The sequence below is a fragment of the Amphiura filiformis genome, unplaced genomic scaffold, assembly GCF_039555335.1.
Source record: "Amphiura filiformis unplaced genomic scaffold, Afil_fr2py scaffold_191, whole genome shotgun sequence".
NCBI classification, from domain to species: Eukaryota; Metazoa; Echinodermata; class Ophiuroidea; order Amphilepidida; family Amphiuridae; genus Amphiura; species Amphiura filiformis.
Genome location: NW_027305655.1, coordinates 91,935 through 112,386, shown reverse-complemented (window position 1 = coordinate 112,386; position 20,452 = coordinate 91,935). Strand labels below are relative to the sequence as shown.

Below are 20,452 nucleotides of genomic sequence, written 5' to 3'. Positions count from 1 at the left end.
AAGATTGACTTTCATCAAAAAGTTTCAGCTAGCAAAATTCCCCAAAACGGCATTTCGGGGGTGTTTCTAGATCTTAAGCTGAATTTATACTCGATCGCTTTTGCAGAAAAGCGATTTTCACGCATGCTCAATGTTTACTTACATTTCCAGAGCGTCAAGCCGATCAATCGATTCAAATCGCGGAGGCAAAAGCGAGCGTCGCTTTTGCAAGTTGAAGAAATCTCAACTTCCCAGCGATATCGCTTGACACGTGAATGCGTCAACCAATCACATACAACCAACTGGATCTATTATTTTGCTAATTAATTTACCTTTCTCGATTTTTAACTTTTGGTGATAAATTAATTCAAAGCAATAATTATTGACAGCAACTCATGTTTTAAAAATGTATTTTGTGGCATTTAGAATATTTTAATTGTCGTCTGCAATCGCTATCGCCGTGATAAGTATAAATGCAAAAGCGACGCAAATTCGGCGATTGCCCATCGCTTTCCAAAAGCGTTTAATCGCAATCGCTCGGCGATCGAGTATAAATTCAGCTTTAGTCTCATTATGATAGCAGCTTTTTTTAATGGAAATGCTATCCAAATCCCTCTAAAATTCCATGTGCGGGTGACTTATCACCATAAAAATCATATATTTGGGTCAAGTGAAGTATAGAAAACATATTTATGTAGGTTTCTTTCTTCGGGCACTTGTTTTAAATTTCTATGTAAAAATGCATTGACATTGTCGGCGAATTTGACTGACTAGCAAATGTGTTAACTAAGGTTTGCCTGGGTTACCCCTAGATAATGATGTCAGCTCGGAGAAGGTGCATGTTTCATCAGGTGTACCTCAGGGTACCGTCCTTGGTCCAGCGATGTTTCTCCTGTATATCAATGACCTGCCAGAAAAAATTAGATCTACAGTGAGACTTCTGGCGGATGACTGTATTATGTATAGAAGAATTAACTCTGCTGAAGACCCAATCATCTTGCAAAAGGATGTTGACTCCCTCTGTGACTGGCAGAACCAATGGTTGATGAAATTTAACAAAAAAAATGTTTTGCAATGCACATCACCCACAAAAAGAATATTGTTGTCACCAACTACAAAATGGATGGGTCTCAACTTCAGACTCTGGAAAATCATACATATTTGGGTATCACCATCAACAACAAGCTCAGTTGGAATAATCATATTGTCAACACCATCTCCAAAGCTAACAGAACTCTTGGTCTTCTCTGATTTAACTTTTACCACTGTAACCAAAATGTTAAAGCCACGGCATACAAAACGCTTGTCAGACCCCAGCTAGAATATTGTGCTACCATCTGGGATCCACATCACCAGATTTACATCGATGCTGTGGAAGCCGTACAAAACCGTGCTGCCAGATTTGTCAAAAGAGATTTCAGCCGTGATAGCAGTGTCTCATCCATGGTTCGTGAGCTTGAATGGAAGCGCCTGGAAGAAAGGAGGCTAAGCGCTCGACTGACTCTTCTATACAAAGCACATCACCAGCTCGTCTCCATCGACATCAGTAAATTCGACAGGACCCGACCAAGACATCGTACCAGACAGACCTCTTCCATTTCTTTTGTTCGACCACAACCCAACAAAGACTGTTACAAATACGCCTTCTTACCAAGAACTGTAGCCCAATGGAATATATTACCCGCTGACATCAGAGAATCACCATCCTTAAACGACTTCAAAACCAAGACCAACAACAGCAACCTACTGGACATCACAATGGGTGTCCTAATTTAATGCTGCGGCGATCCCCGCGTCTACACTCTGTGCGAGATACCCGAACAGTAGTCCGAATAATCAGACCCAGAACAAAATATTAATTTCTGACATGATCTTGTACTGGGTCTGAACTGTTTCCATATGAAATCTTGATGGCAAATTGGACAATAGAAGCACATGGTTCTACGTGACAGCTTTTTAATCCCTATTCAGGTTACGTGAATCACGCTATTGTGGACCGTCCTTCTGATACTTCAGTGTTTGGACACACGGAACGTTTTTTTTGTCTACCTCTCTGTTTGTAAACAAACCAGGAGGTCGAAATCGTCCTCCTCGCCGAATACGAAAGTCAGCGTAATAGTACGGCACTACCCGAACAGGAGTTTGCACAGTAATCTACAGATGCAGATAATTATAACTTAAGCTTACCACCCGGCCGGAAGTTTATGACGTAAGTAGGCGCTAGTATATAGGCAGCCTACGTGCAAGACACTCGTACGTAGCATCAGGAAAGTTGAGTGTTCAAAACATTTTCTTCCATAACAAATAAACATCATGATCTTTTTTGCTTACCGATTATAACTTGCATTTTGTTGTCTCCCTACTATCTCAAAATTAAATTTTCAGCACCATCATGACCATCATCACGTAAAACGAGGTCAGGCAGGATATTAATATTAATGAAGTGACGTCATCCACAGTGTATCCCCGGGTAATTAACCCTATTACATTAATTATTATCTAAATTGCTTTATTTACTTCGGGTTGTGAAAACGTCCCCCTGGGATGTCACGGGGTTCCAACCCCCTAAAATCATAGAAGAAAAAATAAAGCAATAATAGCTCTGTGCATCTTCCTTTTTACGAATGAAGTTGTTGCTCCAAATAACATAGGCGTAGATCCCGGGGGGGGGGGGATTTAACCCCCCCCCCAATATTTTGCCAGGGGGGGATGCTCCATACAATCATCCCCCCAATGTTGATGCCTGAATATAGGTTTCTGACCAAATTTATCTCACATTTGCCCATTTTAGCCCCAAAAGTGCAAATTTTCACTTTGCGCGCATTTATTCAACTTTTGCACCATATTTCATCAGTTTAGCTTCAAAATAGCAAAATTTTTCTTGCGCTTCGCGCGCATTTGTAACATCAACTTATTCTGTCGGCAAAAGGTGCTGGATTCACTATTCTTCAAGAATTTTTTTCAACACCATCCCCCCCAATGTCAAAAAGAAATCTACGCCACTGCCAAATAAATGAAGTCCAAGAAAAACCGGAACAAAAAACCACTGCATCCAATTAAACCAACCAACAAACCAGCCAAGCAATCTTCCAATTATTCATAATTCAATTCAATCAGTCGATCAATTAATCATAAACTCACCGGCCCGGGAAGTTGGGAACTCACTTCTAACTTGAGGTCTCAAGATCACTCGATCAATTAATCATAAACTCACCGGCCCGGGAAGTTGGGAACTCACTTCTAAGGGGTGGTGCAATAATTATGTGTAGCCTACCTCGGGGTGAATTATATAGGGGGGGCAAAGATTTTTGGCAGGCCAAAAGGGGGGCAAGCATTTTTGGCAGGTCGAAAGGGGGGTCAAGCGATTTTTGGCAGGTTGAAAGGGGGGGCAAGCAATTTTGGCACAGATATTTTGGGCACCGTTTCTATATTACGCCCTAAAAGGCGAGGAAAACGTTCTGAACATGTTCAAATATGCAGAATTTCCTGCTCGCTGCGCTCGCATTATATGTTAAGACAATTTAAGGTTTTAAATTCAGGTTCTCCAAAATCTTGCATGTAAGGGGGGGCAAAGATTTTTGGCACGTCAAAGGGGGGGGCAAAGGTTTTTGGCACATCGAAAAGGGGGGCAAAGGTTTTTGGCACGGCCAAAGGGGGGCAAGCGATTTTGACAGACCATTTTGAGAATTCACCCCCCCCCCCACATAGGCCTAATTATTGCCCCACCCCTAACTTGAGGTCTCAAGATCACTCGATCAATTAATCATAAACTCACCGGCCCGGGGAAGTTGGGAACTCACTTCTAACTTGAGGTCTCAAGATCACTCGATCAATTAATCATAAACTCACCGGCCCGGGAAGTTGGGAACTCACTTCTAACTTGAGGTCTCAAGATCACTCGATCAATTAATCATAAACTCACCGGCCCGGGGAAGTTGGGAACTCACTTCTAACTTGAGGTCTCAAGATCACTCGATCAATTAATCATAAACTCACCGGCCCGGGGAAGTTGGGAACTCACTTCTAACTTGAGGTCTCAAGATCACTCGATCAATTAATCATAAACTCACCCGGGGAAGTTGGGAACTCACTTCTAAGGCCTCAAGTTTTGGTTGTCAGTTAGCGGCACCATAGACTACTCCGTAGTCCACTTGCCCATTGTGCATACTCTGGATATTGTATTTAAGCTTAAAACTCTGATTTTAATTAATGTGTGCACAATTGATAGATTTTCACATCTGATCAGTCACCCTACTCCCTCTGTTTTTTAGCTTCCCAAAATTTCGGGGTTCGCTATCAATAAACTGGTAGATTCCAAAATCAGAATTGTTCAGTATTAAAGTGAGCCGTTATAATTATGCAAGATAATGTTGCATTCAATTACTTTTATTGTCACTAATCGTCTGATATTTTAAATTCTTTATGACCATTTTACTATTGAATACTTTAATTTTAATAAACATCAGTATAATTTTGAGTTCAACGAAATGGGTTCATCGTGACTAATAATAACATATTTTTAATAAAATTCGACTATGGCGTAGTCTAGCGGCACCACAACATTGCAGTCTCGCTTTAACAAAACAGTAATATGTATTTTGATTTAACCTCCGGGGACACTCAAACCGACGGTACGGTGATCCTCAAGCAGATATCAATTCATTGGAAAGGGTAGGGTGTCACCCAAAGTTAATTAATACCACCATCTACTGCTGATATTAGGTGGTTTATCAATGCTCATATCTCTACTGCTGATAGTTTATCAATGCTCACATCTGATATCATGTATATAGTTCATCAATGCCCACATCTACTGTTGATGGGGTCGGAAAAATTTCTTGAAGTGATTTGGCGTCATAATAAGTGCATGTTAAATGCCCGCGAAGCGCGTGCAAAATTTTGCCTTTTTGAAGCTAATCTGTTGAAATATGGTGCAAAAACGGAGTAAGTTCGCACTTTGGGGGCTAAAATGGCCAAATATGAGGTTAATTTGGTCAAAAACCCACATTCAGGCATCAACATTGGGGGGATGATTGTGTGGACCACCCCCTGGCAAAATATTGGGGGGGGGGGTGTTATCCCCTATCCCCCAGGATCTACGCCTATGATGCCCACATCTACTGCTAGATATATCAGATAGTTTATCAATACCCTCATCTACTGCGGATATTGGATAGTTTATCAATGCCTACATCTACTGCTGATATATTATTAGGTACCGGTAGTTTATCAATCCCCTTATCTACTGCTGATTTTGATAGTTTATCAATGCCTACATCTCATACTGCCCACCTCTACTGCTGATATCAGGTAGTTAATTAATTCTCAACACCTACTGCAGAGGTTGGATAGTTTATCAATGCCCACATCTATATCATTGCCAGGCCTAGGCCATCTTTATCAATGCCCACATCTACTGCTGATATCAGGTACTGAGTTTATCAATGTCCACATCCACACTACTTTCAAAATATGGACCAAAATAGGTCAAAATGAGCATTTTGCATTTTTTAAAATAAATTTTGGAATAAATTTGGTCATAAAAAAGTTTGAGGACCTAATTAAAACAAATTAGAGAGAAGTAACTAGAATGTCTCTCGAATAATAATATCTATTTTTTATTATTTGGTCCTTTTTCAAGAATATGTAATGTTTCCACATTTTCAAGAAACAGTTGGTGGATCCGTTGATCATTTTCTTTCCAAAATGATGATAATACTTTTATATAAAATGAAATTAAAGTCACACAAAATGTCCCACCAAACGTGGTCCTTTAATTAAAAAAAAAAATTAATTCAAAATTGCTGTTGTCCTACAGACACTTATGGCTGATTCCATTTAAAATCCCCATCAGTGAAGGATAAGTCATTCAAATTGTCATTGGTTATTTTTAAAATCAAATATTTGGCAAAAAACGTAGAAAACAGCAGTATCGATGAAGTTTGAAGCCCCGTTCAAATACATGTAGCTGATTTATATACTGTCGGGGGGGAGGAACTTAACAAAACTTGTCAAAAAGGCCTAGAGCTAAAAGATAATGACAGTCAGCATCCCAAAATAGCTCAAAATAGAGGCTGGGCCGAGCCTGGGGAGCAAGATGTTGGGCACTTTTTCCCTTGTCCCTGTTCTCAATTGTAGGTTTTTTTTACACGTTTACCTGTTTTTATATAGGCCTATACTCTACTTTTGAACACGTTCACTTTGTCAAGTGAGCTGATCCCTTATCTTTGGTATGGGGTAGTAACCTGTTTTCCACCATTTCATTGGCCCAGCCACTGCCTTGGTCTCATTTGGGGAATTAAATACCACTTCTGTTTAGAAGAGCTTTTAGAGCATTTCTCTAAACAGAGGCAGGGACAAATCTTGGTCATTAGGCCATTAACCCACGCAGTAAGGCAATTTACATGGAGCTTATTTTACTTGCAGTATCAGCCACCTAGCGCGTGGGGTAAACGCTCCATCTAAAATTGGCTTTATAGTGGGACGGTGGGGTGTGTATGCATGTCTGTTTTGGTTTTAGAGGCTGTTTCAAGAAACAAATACAAGGGTACTTTGTAACACACTTGCAGTGCAACCGTGGATGTCACCACCAAACTTGAGGTGGACTAAAATACAGGCAAAACTCTGATGATGTAGGGGTACATATGTGTGTGTCATATTTGTTTGTGTATTTCAAAGAAGCAAAGACAACAATTTGACACCATACACATCTATTTGTGTTTTGTACGTTATTAGAGAAATATATTTATTAAGCAATGAAACAACATTACCACATTCAGCTTACTGTCTTGACAATCTTTAATAAGTCTACTATAGTCGTGTCCACACCGTCGGACATAAGTCACTTATTTCCGGACATTACATCGGCAATAGGTCCGGTAATAAGTGACTTATGTCCGACAGGGTGGTCACGACTTTTGAGATACAAGATTCACATACAATATGTAATGTGACCTGATCTAACCAGGCCAAAGAAAGCAATCTTGAATATTAAGTTATTATCAGCATCAATTGCACAAGTGCACATTAACCACATGCTCATTGATAAAATCCCTACATCCTTATCATATTGGTCAGTAAAGCTGTGAGCCTTTTAAACACCTGTATCTAAATTTCACTATTGCCACCTTCGGTCTGATTAGATCTGATACAGTCACACAATAAACCTGTGATAATAAACCTTACACCTCCACCAGGAATGAAACAAACTCATTGCAAATAATATAAATTGCTTTCTGCAGATTTATATATTTTTATGTTGCACACAATACCGGTTTATACCCTGGAAAACAGTCATCCACATAAGACCACACCCCTCATAAAAACACCACTTTAATATCCAATATCACACACTCATTTATACAACACCCCAATCCCCACACACTCACAGCATTTATAAACGCAATCTCCCCACATCACATAAAAACACTATTATACATGTAATCACTTTTCAAATGTGTCCAATATGTCATACACTCATCACATCTATAATGCCATAAGCCCATAACATACACCCTCTCACACACCCCAACATTCCACACATCCACCTCTTGACACACACCTGCACTCCCACAATCACCCACCACAAATCCTCCTTCCTTCCCTCACACCCATCCAGCAGTATACCAATGTGCAACAACGACAGCTCACAAAGCATACTGTTTGGTACTATAAAGAGAGAATATGGGCTGCCACTGGAAACAATAGAATTATAAAGAGGGTTTAGTTTAGGTTGCAGGGTTAGGGTATTAGTTAGGGCATGTCATATGGATGGAATTGGGTTAGGCTATAGAGTTGGGAATATGGTTAGTTAGACAGCAGGTGAACAAAGATACACAGAATGGCAGCCAAAGGCTAGAAACAGGAGGAGAGGAAGAAAACAATAAGACTTTTGGAGAGATGACATCACCAGCTTCATGAGTACAACGGCTTAGGCAGCAGTGGCAAGGAATAGAATATGCTGGAGGAGGGCTTCATGGGAGTGGTGAAACAGATTCTGATGATGAGTGAGTGTGTGAGCGGGGGTGTGAGTGAGTTAGTGAGTGACTTAGTGAGTGAGAGGTTGGGAATTGTGTTAGGTTATATGGTTGGGATTAGGATAAAAATGTTGCACTGAGAAAATAAAGGGAGAGTTAAGGCAGCAGAAAAGAAAATGTGGCATCACAAAACATGCTTCCTTATCTAGTACAGTACACCCATGTGATCCGATTGTTACGGAAAAGGATTGAGGAGAAGAAAGATGACGAGAGAAGATAAAATAGTAGAATAATAGTAGTAGAAAATGAAATGGAGGAAGAATTTGAAGTAGAAGATGAAGTAAACAAGAAAGCTTTAGAAAAAAGAACAAGAATAAGAAGTGTAGTATATATAGAATTCATGGACATAGAAAGAGAAGGAGATGATGAAGAAAAGGTAGAAGAGAAAACAAGTACAGAGAAAAAGGGAAAGAACAATAAAGGGGTGAAGTAAACAGAAGACAGTAGAAGAAAAAAGATATGAGTGAAAAGGAGGAGACACAAGTGTACAAAGATAAACAGGAGGACAAATCATACAAGAGCTCATTCAGTATGCTTTGTGAGCTAAAATGTTTGTGCCTAAACACAACAATTCATAGTATTTTGCAATAAGTTTGTACATATCTAATACTAGTACATCTAATATTTTTTTGCACATTTAGAACACATACTAAGTAATGTAGTAACTAACCCCTACAATGAATAAGCAAGACACTGCATTTTGTAGAATTTTATAAGCTTCATGTCTAGAGAGATAAGGAATTCCAATGCAAATTTTGTCCAATTTATCAATCATAGTAAGGTACTTCAGAAAATGTTACAAATTTGTTTGGTCCTCAACGTATCTTTAAAAGTCCCTTTAATATTTACTTGTGAGCTGCTTCAACAAGGCAAGAAACAACTCGTATTTTTCGACATTTGCATTTTTTTGATATAAAACACCAATAAAATAACACCAAAATTATATTTATAGCATATATACTGGGACCAATTGCATCAAAAGGATGGACTGTGCAAGAAAATGACATGACAGATCGTTAAGAAGAAATTTATAAGCTTTAGTTTGGAACACATCACTCTTCAAAATTGATCAAAGCATTTATTTTTATAAGTGACATATGTCGCAATTTCTTTTGAAGTTCTTTACTTTTTCATACATTAAGATCTATATATCTTGAAAAGTAGTCCACCTTTTTCATGTAACTGGTCACATAATTTTCAATAAAAACAAATTAAATCAGATTCATAAAATCTAGTGCTGCAAACACTAAAAACAAACCAAAACCAAAAAACCACATCACAGCTCGTTAATTGAGCAAGATCCATCATAATTACATACAATTTGTTGACATCATAGGTATGATTATTAACATATCGCCCATGAATATCTATCTAATTAAGTGTCTTAATTAACCTTTTCGGTAAATCCCATACAAGCCTTTGCGAGTAGACCTGAGATGTCGTCATTTGATGCGCACATTTGTTTAGTGAACATCGCTACTGCGCATTTCAAAGCTGTGAAGTTCGCAGTAACAATGTACGCATCTGCGTTGCGTCAAATGACGACATCTCAGGTCTACTTTAGTCTGTATACCTTTCTCAAATCAGTAATTTAGATATTGTTTTTATAAATGTAATAAAGTATACATTTTAAGAAAGGAAATGATGAAAGGAATCCAACTAGCATAATAGATTCCTGCAAAAATTAAACAGTTTTTGAGAAAATCTCAAAATCTGATTTCACTTTACTGACTCGAGGAATGTATACGGACTATCGCAAAGGCTGATGGGATTTACCGAAAAGGTAAATGGAACAATTATATGTAATTATTAACATATCACTCATGAATATTCATCATTATTATAATAATACTACAATGAATAAACCATAGTGATATCCACTTGGATTCAATCATGTTTCATTGTTGTTCATCATCGTTTGACACCGATGTGTTAGGTGTGTGTGTATGGGGAAGGGGTCATAAGTGTTCAGCCCAAGATAGAGGGTCACTAAATTTGTCATATTTGGGACCGCCTTCCTAAGAAAATTACAGCTCAGCATCTTTTTTGTCATGTCATCATAATTGACATGAATTAAATCTGTAATACATACTCATCATGACGTTTAAGTACTGAGCTATTTTTCTTATTTACATTATCATTGGTCACATATATTTACACTTGAATCACTCATGATTATTTACACATTAGGCATATCAATAGGACATGAATAGCATATACATATCACCAGACCAAAGCCTATCTTTTTATCAACATATAAATAGGTGACTCAAAAAATGCAATGTACATATATATAATTATGTGTGATCAAGATTATGATTTAAAAGTGGTGGTTTTGTAAGTAGGCGAGTAACTTTGTTATACATTCAAGGGTTAAAAGCCACTCATTAAAAAAAAAGTTTTAACATGCTTTGCTTGTTTGAGGCACAGTAGTTCAAGCAACAAGTTCAAAAATGTTAACATCATCAAAAGCTTGTTTTGTATCATTACTTGTTACCGATTATGGTGGCCTGGTGAAATTAATCTCATTTAAGGGGTGTATAGTGAACATCTTGGGTCACGCATATGTACATGTACACAGAAGTAGAATATGCAAATAAACATGTTAATCAAGATTCTTTTAAGTACATACAAAAAGATATTTATAAACAAAATTCCTTATTGCCTCCTCATTAAAATCTGGCATATGGCCCTGCATACATCATGCATGTTTATAAACTACTATTTACACTATCATGACTATAATTTTCAGCATGGTTTTTCAGTGGTCTGCCGATTTGACGCTGTGCATAAACACTGGGGTGGGGTTCTGATTGGCTAATTGAATCACGTCATCATCACATCGGCACCTCATTCGCTGGTCAAGCTGCATAACATTGTGTGACTGACATAGTTCCTGTTACGTGATAATCAGAAACAGCAGCAATTTGCTGAATTGTTTAGAATCGTTATCACATTTAATAATTATGAACATGGTTAAGATACATGCACCGTGTTTACATATTAGGGGTCAAACCAAAAGATTGATGAAGCCCTATGAACAAAACTAGTTTGTTAGGTGGAGGGGGGGGGGGGAATAAAAAAGGTTGATTATGTTTCTCCTATACGCTTATAAAACATCTACGTTATTTTGGCTCACTGGTTTCGTAACAGGCGACGATGGAAGGGTCAGCTATAAACAAAACTAGTTATGTTTATACAACTTCATCGATTATGCTTTGTGCCCTTATGTCACTCAACTCATGTTTGTAAAAAGAAAACTTGCTGTGTCGACATTATGAATATAAGTACAAAGACACACACCATTCATGGTTAGTGAGGTAGCGAAGGGGTGCTGGCTGCTGGAATTTGTTAGAAATCATGCATACATCACTGTGGTTAGTATAGTCTCCTTAGCAGCCAGTTTGGTTCCGCTCCCTGTGTGGCGGAGCAGAACCAAACTGGCGCGGAGGAGACTATAATGGTTGATACTAAATTGTTTCTGCATTGTAACCCAACAAGGTAAGTCTCCTTATCAAAAATGATCACAGGATTGACATCTAGAAATACACAGTTCATCACAATTTGGCAGTCTCTTGTATTAATTGTAAGCAACAAGCATGAATTTCTTTATATGTGACACGATCAAGAGGAATGAATCGGATGTCGCTAGCAAAGAAAGTGTTAAAATTCTTTTGTTTTATATTGTTTTTAGCGATTGATTAATTGACATAACTTCGAAAGAAGCGTTGTACCAACATGGGGTTTTCAGTTTCTGAAAGCACTAAATGTCCTCTTTAGAAACATGTGTAAAACTCATTTTTGTCCAGGGTCGACATGCGACTCATTCCCCTTGATCATGTCGCATATGGTGGGTAAAGTCAAAAATAATGGCACCGTTTGGTTTTTGATTCCTGCTATGCAAATGAAAAAGACCAGCAAAGAAATTCATCTTTCAAAAATTGTGTTATGATTTTCTCTTTAACCACAGCAATTTGTAGTGTCATAGCTGTCATGTAAAAAATAATATGCCCAATTTTCTTCCCCATATGGTCAGGAGTGTTACACTTTAGCGTGACAAGAAAAGAGGTACTTGTTTTTTAAAATCATGCACTGTCAAAAATATACAAGTTGCAAAGTGTTGCATTGGTTTTCATGGCATTTTGTGAAGTATCTGCTATTATTAAGTACCAAATTCTTTCATATTGGTCGCTTAATAGTCTACTTAGGAACATGTGAAGATTACATGGTGCGAAAAATAAAATATGTTCCAAAAATCACTTCTCGCCAGATTGTGTAGCATTGTAAGGTTATGATGACAGTAATAATCTATTTCAGTCTGTTTAAAGTAAAAGCAACATTTGGGCCAAACTTGGAAAAAATAAAACTTGCATGATATCAAAACCGTTTTCTTTTTAGAGCGGGTTGAAAAGAGAAATTCTGTCTCGTCAGGAGTGTTACATCAAAATTCAACTTGATTTTTTTCATACACCAAGTTGGCAATATTCATACATTACTTTTTCTTTTATTAGTGTTGGGATAGGAACTCAAAAACAAGAACAATATTTGCCATTGCTTGAACATGTTTGCTACAGCTATCTAAATAGTCAATGTCAGGAGTGTTACACAGAATTAATTAATTGGCAATAATTCAAATTTCTGAAGAAATTACCAGTCTGTTGGAGTTCTTTTAGCCCTGAAAATATATTCCTGAAGCCAAACTGCTGCAATCATGATGTAAAGACCTTCATATTCAAGAAATATGTACATAAAAACATGGTTTTCATAGCTCGACCAAAATGTTACACTCCTGACAATCAATTGTAAGTAATATAGGCTCAACAATAAACTTGAACTAATGTAATTCAATTTTTTGCCCCTTTTTGAGATAGCCATAGATAGTGTCACCATAAAATTACAAAAACTACTTTAGAAAATGTGATTTGCAAATTTATATATTTGAGGCTATACAGTTACTGTAGCAAAGTGTCAGGAGTGTTACAAAAACATGCAAGCTGGGCTCGAAAAACAACAATGAACGTAAATCACCTAAATTCTGTGCCTTTTTTGACAGGGCCATAGATGTTGTCAACAAAAAATTACAAAGACTGTTTTAGAAAATGTAGTTTATAAAATATTTCAGGCCATACAGGTAGTGTACAGTGTCAGGAGTGTTACACAATAGTATTACTTTGATGGATCCTTACATCAATTTGAAGAACAATGTGACCTCAACACAGTTTTTGCACATCATATTGCATGATATAAACTTAAACAGAAAATAATTTAAGATGTTTCTTTCGACAAATAAAAACTTTTGTTCCTGATTTCCACGAATTTTTAGGTGTTTAAATGAAAATTTTAATTTTTTTTTCCAAAACTTTGTTTCCATGTGAAAAATTCTACATGACTATTTTAGTTTAGTGTCTAAGTAATTAATTAAAACTCAAAGAATTACATATTTTGCATAATTTTGTCAAAATATAACAAGGAATGACATGGATCTTTTGTGTTATGTTTCTGAAGATTTTGGACTACTTTTGCCTATAAACCAGTTGAAAAAATATATTTAGTAATATTACTGAAGTAATTTTTAAATTTTTTCTTGAATTTAGATATGTTTTGCTTACAATAAGACAACAATTACATCTCTGAACACTGTTTGTAATTTTGACACTTTTGTCACACTTTGGTGCCATTATTTCTGATTATACCCATATGGTAGTTTTAGACGATTTTTTGTTCAAAAGCTGCAATAAGCGTGCTATGTAGCATTCGATAACACAGATGGATGGCCACTCTGGAATAGTCCATGGCTGGATATATAGAAACGTTGATGCTAAATATAAATAAATAATAAATTTAAATTAATATTATAGTTTAAAAGATAAAGGCTTAACTAACGTGACCAACAAGATGGAACCACTAGTAAATTGTCAAAATGAACCACTTTGTGTGACAGTTTTAAAAACATGGCCCGTTCAGCGATTTGCTGATATACCTGATGGGTATCATGTCAATAGATAAAATGCAACATTCTATCTAGGGAACAGACCAAAAGATCAATGAAGCTCCTACTAGGCCTATGAACAAAGACGTTTTTGTAACATGGCGCAAGGTCCTAGTTGTCTCCTCTAAAAGGGGCAGGGGGCAAACATGTAGGATCAGCTTTGTCAACAAGTACTTATGGAACCTATAGGACTACATTGATCTTTTGGTTGGTCCCCTACAACTTGAAATACTAACTATAACAATATATTTAAGCATAATTTTAAACAAAACAAAGTACATACTGATGAGTGATACATCAATAATAAGTATGATACATAACAACACAAATGTGTATCACAATAATCATGATAATTCTCTATTGTGCCATCTTAAATAAGACAATTCAACAGTTCTCAGGTCCCTGGTTCATTGCCTAGAGAATGTTAGACTTCTTCAAGACTTGCATGGATCTCACCAGTGTGTTATTATGGTGATATACATAAACTAGAATATTAAACATCCTCAAGACTTGCATGGATCTCACCAGTGTATACATAAATAGTAAATGTCCATGCAATTTTTACAGCCCAAGTTTAGAGTCATACATTTCCATATTCTTTATGGAATAAACATATATCAGTGTTCAAGGTTCATTATCTTACAGTTTACAAACTATAAATCATTTGACATTACTGTGCATTTGTGCAACACACAACAGAACATTATCATGATTGATTTGGGTACAGTATACACACACCACCCATGTTCATATACTTTCAAAGCTGTTTCTAGCTCAAAAAATACCAAGATAAGGATTTATCTCAAAGAGTCAAAATTTCAAGCTGGATAGTTTTATACTGTGTCTCGTCTCAAGTTGAGAGTAACGCGATGTTATATTTCGCAGTAGCAGATTTGACTCATCACATGCGCTAATGGAATCCTGCGGTGTGTATACACACGCATAGAAGGGCGAATTGTCCATACGGTGGCTATCAACGAAGTAATCGCAACAATTTGAATCTGCCACGGCAAAATCCAACATGGCGTTAGGCCTACTTTCAACTTTGACAAGACACGCTATACCAAACCAGGGCTGCAGGTAGGCCTATCATAGCCCTCCCTTGTAAATCTCAGGATCGGATTCAACGTTATACCTATTAAAGATCGATGAAGCGCTAGGATCAAAGTTGCTTTTGTTATGGACAAAGGGAGTTAAAACATAGACAGTTCTCTCTACTGTCTCTGGTTAAAACTATATATTTCTCAAATCATGGGCAGAGTGCAAGACCATCATAAGTGCAATAGAATATAATAGCTGCCTTATTTAAATGTTGATGTTCTGTATTCCAAGTCTGGTGGCCACCTCTAAGCTAACCCTAAGTTACATAATTTTAGTTGAGGCTCTTTATGTATCATTGATCAAAAGTACATTTTGTTGAAATGTTGCAAATGGCAGCTATTACATTCTACTAGTACTACACTTACGATGGTCTTGCTCTGGTACTGAAATAGACTAGGCCTACTCACTAGGATCCACAACATTCTCATCTATTAGTGCATAGTTCTTTAACCCCAATACACTGTACACTCATTGAACGACCTTTGAAAATTTGGATACAAAAACTCATACTCTTCAACATGAGGTCAAATTTTACACTATAATTGTCTAATTGAGGTTATTGAACTATGCCTTTGGGATGAGGCCAATGTGGTCCATAGTGACTATTTAAACCCAAATACATGTTGCTATGATATCACATCCTTGTTGCCTCTCCTGGTAGGAACAGAGCAACGGGGAGAGGTAAACATAATCATAATCAGCTTCGTAATATAACAAGTTATATTATAAGGCTACTTTGATAGCCGGCCCCACAACTCAACCCAAAATTGGCAACCATGAGAGTTACCAAATAGTGCGGAATAGTAGCAAGGACCATGAAATTGGCAAAATAAGGGGTATTTAATTTGGACTGTCTGCGAAATTTGACCGTGAAATCAGCAAAATAAGGGGTATTTAATTTGCACTCTCCATAAAATTTGGATAAAAGGGTATTTGAGAAAATCCGTAATTTTATGTCAATATTTAGTGTCATTGAAAAGGGATGTGTGAAATTCTAGTCATTGAAAAGGGGTGTTTGAAATTCTAGTCATTGAAAGCCACAAAAAAGGGGTTGTTTTTGGCCATATTTTGTCCTTGATTTTGCATGAAAAAGGGGGGGGGGGTAAATTTGATTCAAAATCATTGCAAAGGGGTCTTTGAAAGATTTGGTAACTCTCATGGTTGCCACCTTTTGTGTTGAGTTGTGGAGCTGGGCATTGATACAACCTATTGAAATATATTAAACACACAAATATAAGAGCACATTAAACAAAACATTATTACATGCTCATGAGAAATACATCAATATGATGTACATACAACACTCATGTATTTGATACCACAACAAATCTCTCTATAGTGCCGCCTGAAATAACACACATCAAAAGTTCAAGGTTCATTCTCAGGTCCCTGGTTCATATCCTAGAGAATGACACTTCTTCCAGTGTATATGGCGATACATAACTATAGCACTATTATAATAGTAATGTCAATCTTCACAGGCAAATATTCATGGGAATTTCTTCCAGTGTATAATATGGCGATACACAGTCAATCTTCACATGCAAATATTCATGTGAATTTTACAGCATCCTATAAAAGTCATGCGAAATTATCTTCTCATATTCTTTATGGAATACATTTTATTTTGGGTTTGATTCTCCTGGAAGTAAGGCTTGTACAGATCTCCCTATTACTGCATCCCATAATCATAGTATTTTTACTTGTATGCAGTCAGTGACAAACATTTAGCTTGGCGTGTTTTCCAGTGTTTGCAGTAATAACATATCACTTATGTTGATTCTTATACACACAAAGAACCACATACGGCAAATTTTAGCGTGTGCATCACTTGCGTATCAAAACATGGATGTCACTGACTGCAAAGCTGAAAACACTATTATAGACACTTATTTTTCAGAATTCGCTATGGGATATCAATGGACCTTCACTCGATGGGCTCATTTCCTTGCAGTCTCCTTGCAATATTTAAAAGTCCGAGTCTCTCCGCGCTCTGTTTAATTTTCAGAAAACTCTTGATGCCAGCCTACGGATGTGTATGGCAACCACAGAATTAAAATCAGAGAACCTGTACTCGATCAATCGCTATATTTATCGATACACACATGCGGCAAAAATTAGGGGTATTCATGTTTTGCTCGAAATGCACCCAAACTAATCCGTGCTTGTGTGCGATACTAGACACGCTTCATGGCGTGCAAACTGGCTGCATTTTAAGCAGTATACAGACTTTTTATTATCGTACAATATTGTATGTACAATATATGCGTTATTTAATCTATTGCCATTCTATTTCCAGTAATGTTTAAGTTCTAACGAATGTTTGATGACGTAAAATCGATAATATATTTCTGCTAGTTATTGTATGTAACATATTATCGATTTTTCGTCATCAAACATTCGTTAGAACTTAAACATTACTGGAAATAGAATGGCAATAGATTAAATAACGCATATACATACATACAATATTGTACGCATAATACTGGAGTCTGAAGCCCGCTTAAGGAGTGATGCAATGCATTTTAGTGTGGTTATCACGCAAAATTGTTTCCGTGTACCATCTGCAAGCACCGAATACCCCAATTTTCCCCATAACTATGATGGCAACAAAGAGTTAGTGTTGCTTTATTGATGAGTGAGTTCTCGATGACATACGCCCTACCAGTAGGTGGGAAAACCAGCTTCCACTTTTAGTTTTGTAAATGATTGACTCAGAACTTTGCATTGCGTGAATGCATTCTTGTAGTTCAATTTCCGATGAGTACAGTTTGTGATGAAATCTACCTTGTTTAATTTCAGGTGAAGTATGAATAACAGGAATTGCGATGATTTGAATTCCAGCAACAGACCGCATTTAGCCAGTATCTGTGATTTCACTCAACCTGTAACAAATAAGACAAATAGAAGTTGTTTTCTTTGATTGTTGAAATGAGAAAATAAGCTGAAATTATAAAATTATAATAAGAATCAATAAGTAGGTGAAAAGAAGAAGAGGAAAAGAGGACGGCAAAGAAGAAAGGAACTTATTATGGTTAATAAATGCATATCACTTGTTATGAGTGAAATTGTACAAAATAATGCACACGTACTGAGATGTTGATGCGTCTAATGCATGAGCCCAACAAGTGATATGCATTTATTAACCCATTTCATACACAAGAAAAAAAAATCTTGTGATTTTTGCAATTTTTATAACAAAATTGTTAATAAAATTTTTTGAATATGCAAGCAAAGATGCATCAACCAGTGGCGTAACTGGGGGGAGGGCAACATGCCCCGGGCGCCACCCTAAGGGTTGACCAATTCAACTGACCATTTCAGCATTGATTCTGCGCCCCTCCAAGCGATGAAAGTCACAATTTTTACGCGCATTTCAGCACAAAATCAATTGAAAGAACACTTTAAGACCAATATTCCAAATACCAAAATTAATTAGTAGTAGGCCTTATTTGTCCAACATTTGTCCGCAATTGTTTCAAGAATTGAGGGGGGGGGGGCGTCTAAGATATTCTCGGGTGGGGGTAGGTTCGCCATTTTGAATCATTGCCCCCTGCTTGCCCCCCAAATGAAAAAGGTAAAGTAGGCCTACTTCTGAGAGTTATTAAGTAACCTCATATTTGGTCATTTTAACCTAAAAAAATAAAAAAATGTTGTACCATATGTCACCAGTTTGGCTTCAGTATGCCAAAATTTTCCGCGTGCTTTGCGTGCATTTGTACCGTAAACTTCTTTTGTTGCCATTCCAACAAACTTCTTTTGACACCAGAGATACCAGTCAGTTTAACTCAAAAACCGAAAAGCGTGTGAATGCAGGCCAAAAAGCCCCAAAACAGGCTGAAAATAAATAAAAACACGGGAATTTGAACTCACAAAAAACCTGAATTCAGGTTAAAACCTGAAAACTGGCATCTCTGTGACACATTCCAACATACAGCATGAACAATGCCTGCCCCTCATTTATTATGTTTGACCCACTTGCCCCTCCCCCAATGAAAATGTCTAGTTACGCCACTGTATAGCACTGAGATGAGCTGGGGATCTATATGGACATATCTGAAACTGTCGGTACTTTTATGGTTCCAGGTGGCCTCGGGTTCTAACTGAGGGGAACAAATACCCCCACCCGGTTACACTGCAAAAACATTGTGTAGAGATTAAACAATTTTCTTCTAAATGATTTGTACATATATTTAAAAACAAGAAAAATAAGTTTTGAGTTTTGATGGTTTGTGAAGTCTAATAATTTGACATCTCTGTGAACATATTTACATAAAGATTACAAGCATTATTTAAGCTCTGCAGACTGTTTTTGCAGTGTACGTACATTCGATCCTATGTAAACTCTTCCCAGGAAAATCTTATTCACCTTATTGTGTCACGGAGGGAAGTAATGATGTAATGACCCCAGTCAACATATCTTGTAGACATCCTGGCAGGCAGCTGAGCTTTCTGTAGGTGTGCAAAATTAAAATTCAGATTTGATATTAAATATTCTGAAACTCTTGTTGCTATGGTTAGGGGCTGTGTAATAATTAAGAGCAGGGGGGGGGGGGTACAATTTCTAAATGACATGCCAAAAATTGATTGTCCACTCTTGCCTTACAAAAAAAATCTGTGTCTCCCCTTGCACATGTCAGATTTTTGGGATCCCAATTTGCAAATCTTAATAACTGGTGTAGATATATAATGCAAGCACCGCGATCGAGCAAGATGCGTATTCCATACTGTTTCCCTAAGCCTTTTATTTAAATGGTGCACCACTTAATGTATGCCAATAATCGCTTGTTCCCCGTTCAGTTTGCCAAAATATTTTGGCCCCAACCTCTCCCAATTTTACCCTCCACCAGGACAGTCCCTAAAGTTAAATGTGTTGGGAAGGACCGGGGGGAAGGACAATTGGTCATTTATGTAAGTTGTAAAAGCAGCAGTATATTTGGAGTTCAAGAGGGTCTCATTCAGAATTTCTCATTCGTAAAAATGCAGCACATTTAATAAGGTGTTGTAATATGTCAGTTCAACCAAGTATTACCATAATGTAAATAATGAGAGATTGCAGAAGACCACTGCAAAACTAAGAAGATGCAAAATGCTTTTACAATAAAATAAAGGATGATCAAAGTTTCATGTCAGAAATAGTCTTGTAGTTCTGTTATCTCTCACTCATTAATCACACTTTGTTTTACAGGGGATCTATCTAATAATGTTGATGTCATTATGTCTACTATTAACTAACCTTGTTGTCCACTAGTAGAAAGCTGCATTTTTGTGGAGAATGAGGAGTTGTGATCCAGTTCATTACCCAGGTTTCAGAGACCATGGAGACCTGATGGTAGATTGGCTTTCT

General features: G+C 37.1%; 1 long non-coding RNA gene across 1 annotated transcript; it reads right to left on the bottom strand.

The window, feature by feature from the left end:
* Window positions 1-17,575: 17,575 nt before the first annotated feature.
* LOC140145274 (uncharacterized) lies at window positions 17,576-20,452 on the bottom strand. The gene is made up of 3 exons (XR_011858016.1): window positions 20,342-20,452; window positions 19,475-19,557; window positions 17,576-17,990 (listed from the first exon to the last, which is right to left on the bottom strand). It is a non-coding gene; the product is annotated as an uncharacterized lncRNA (long non-coding RNA).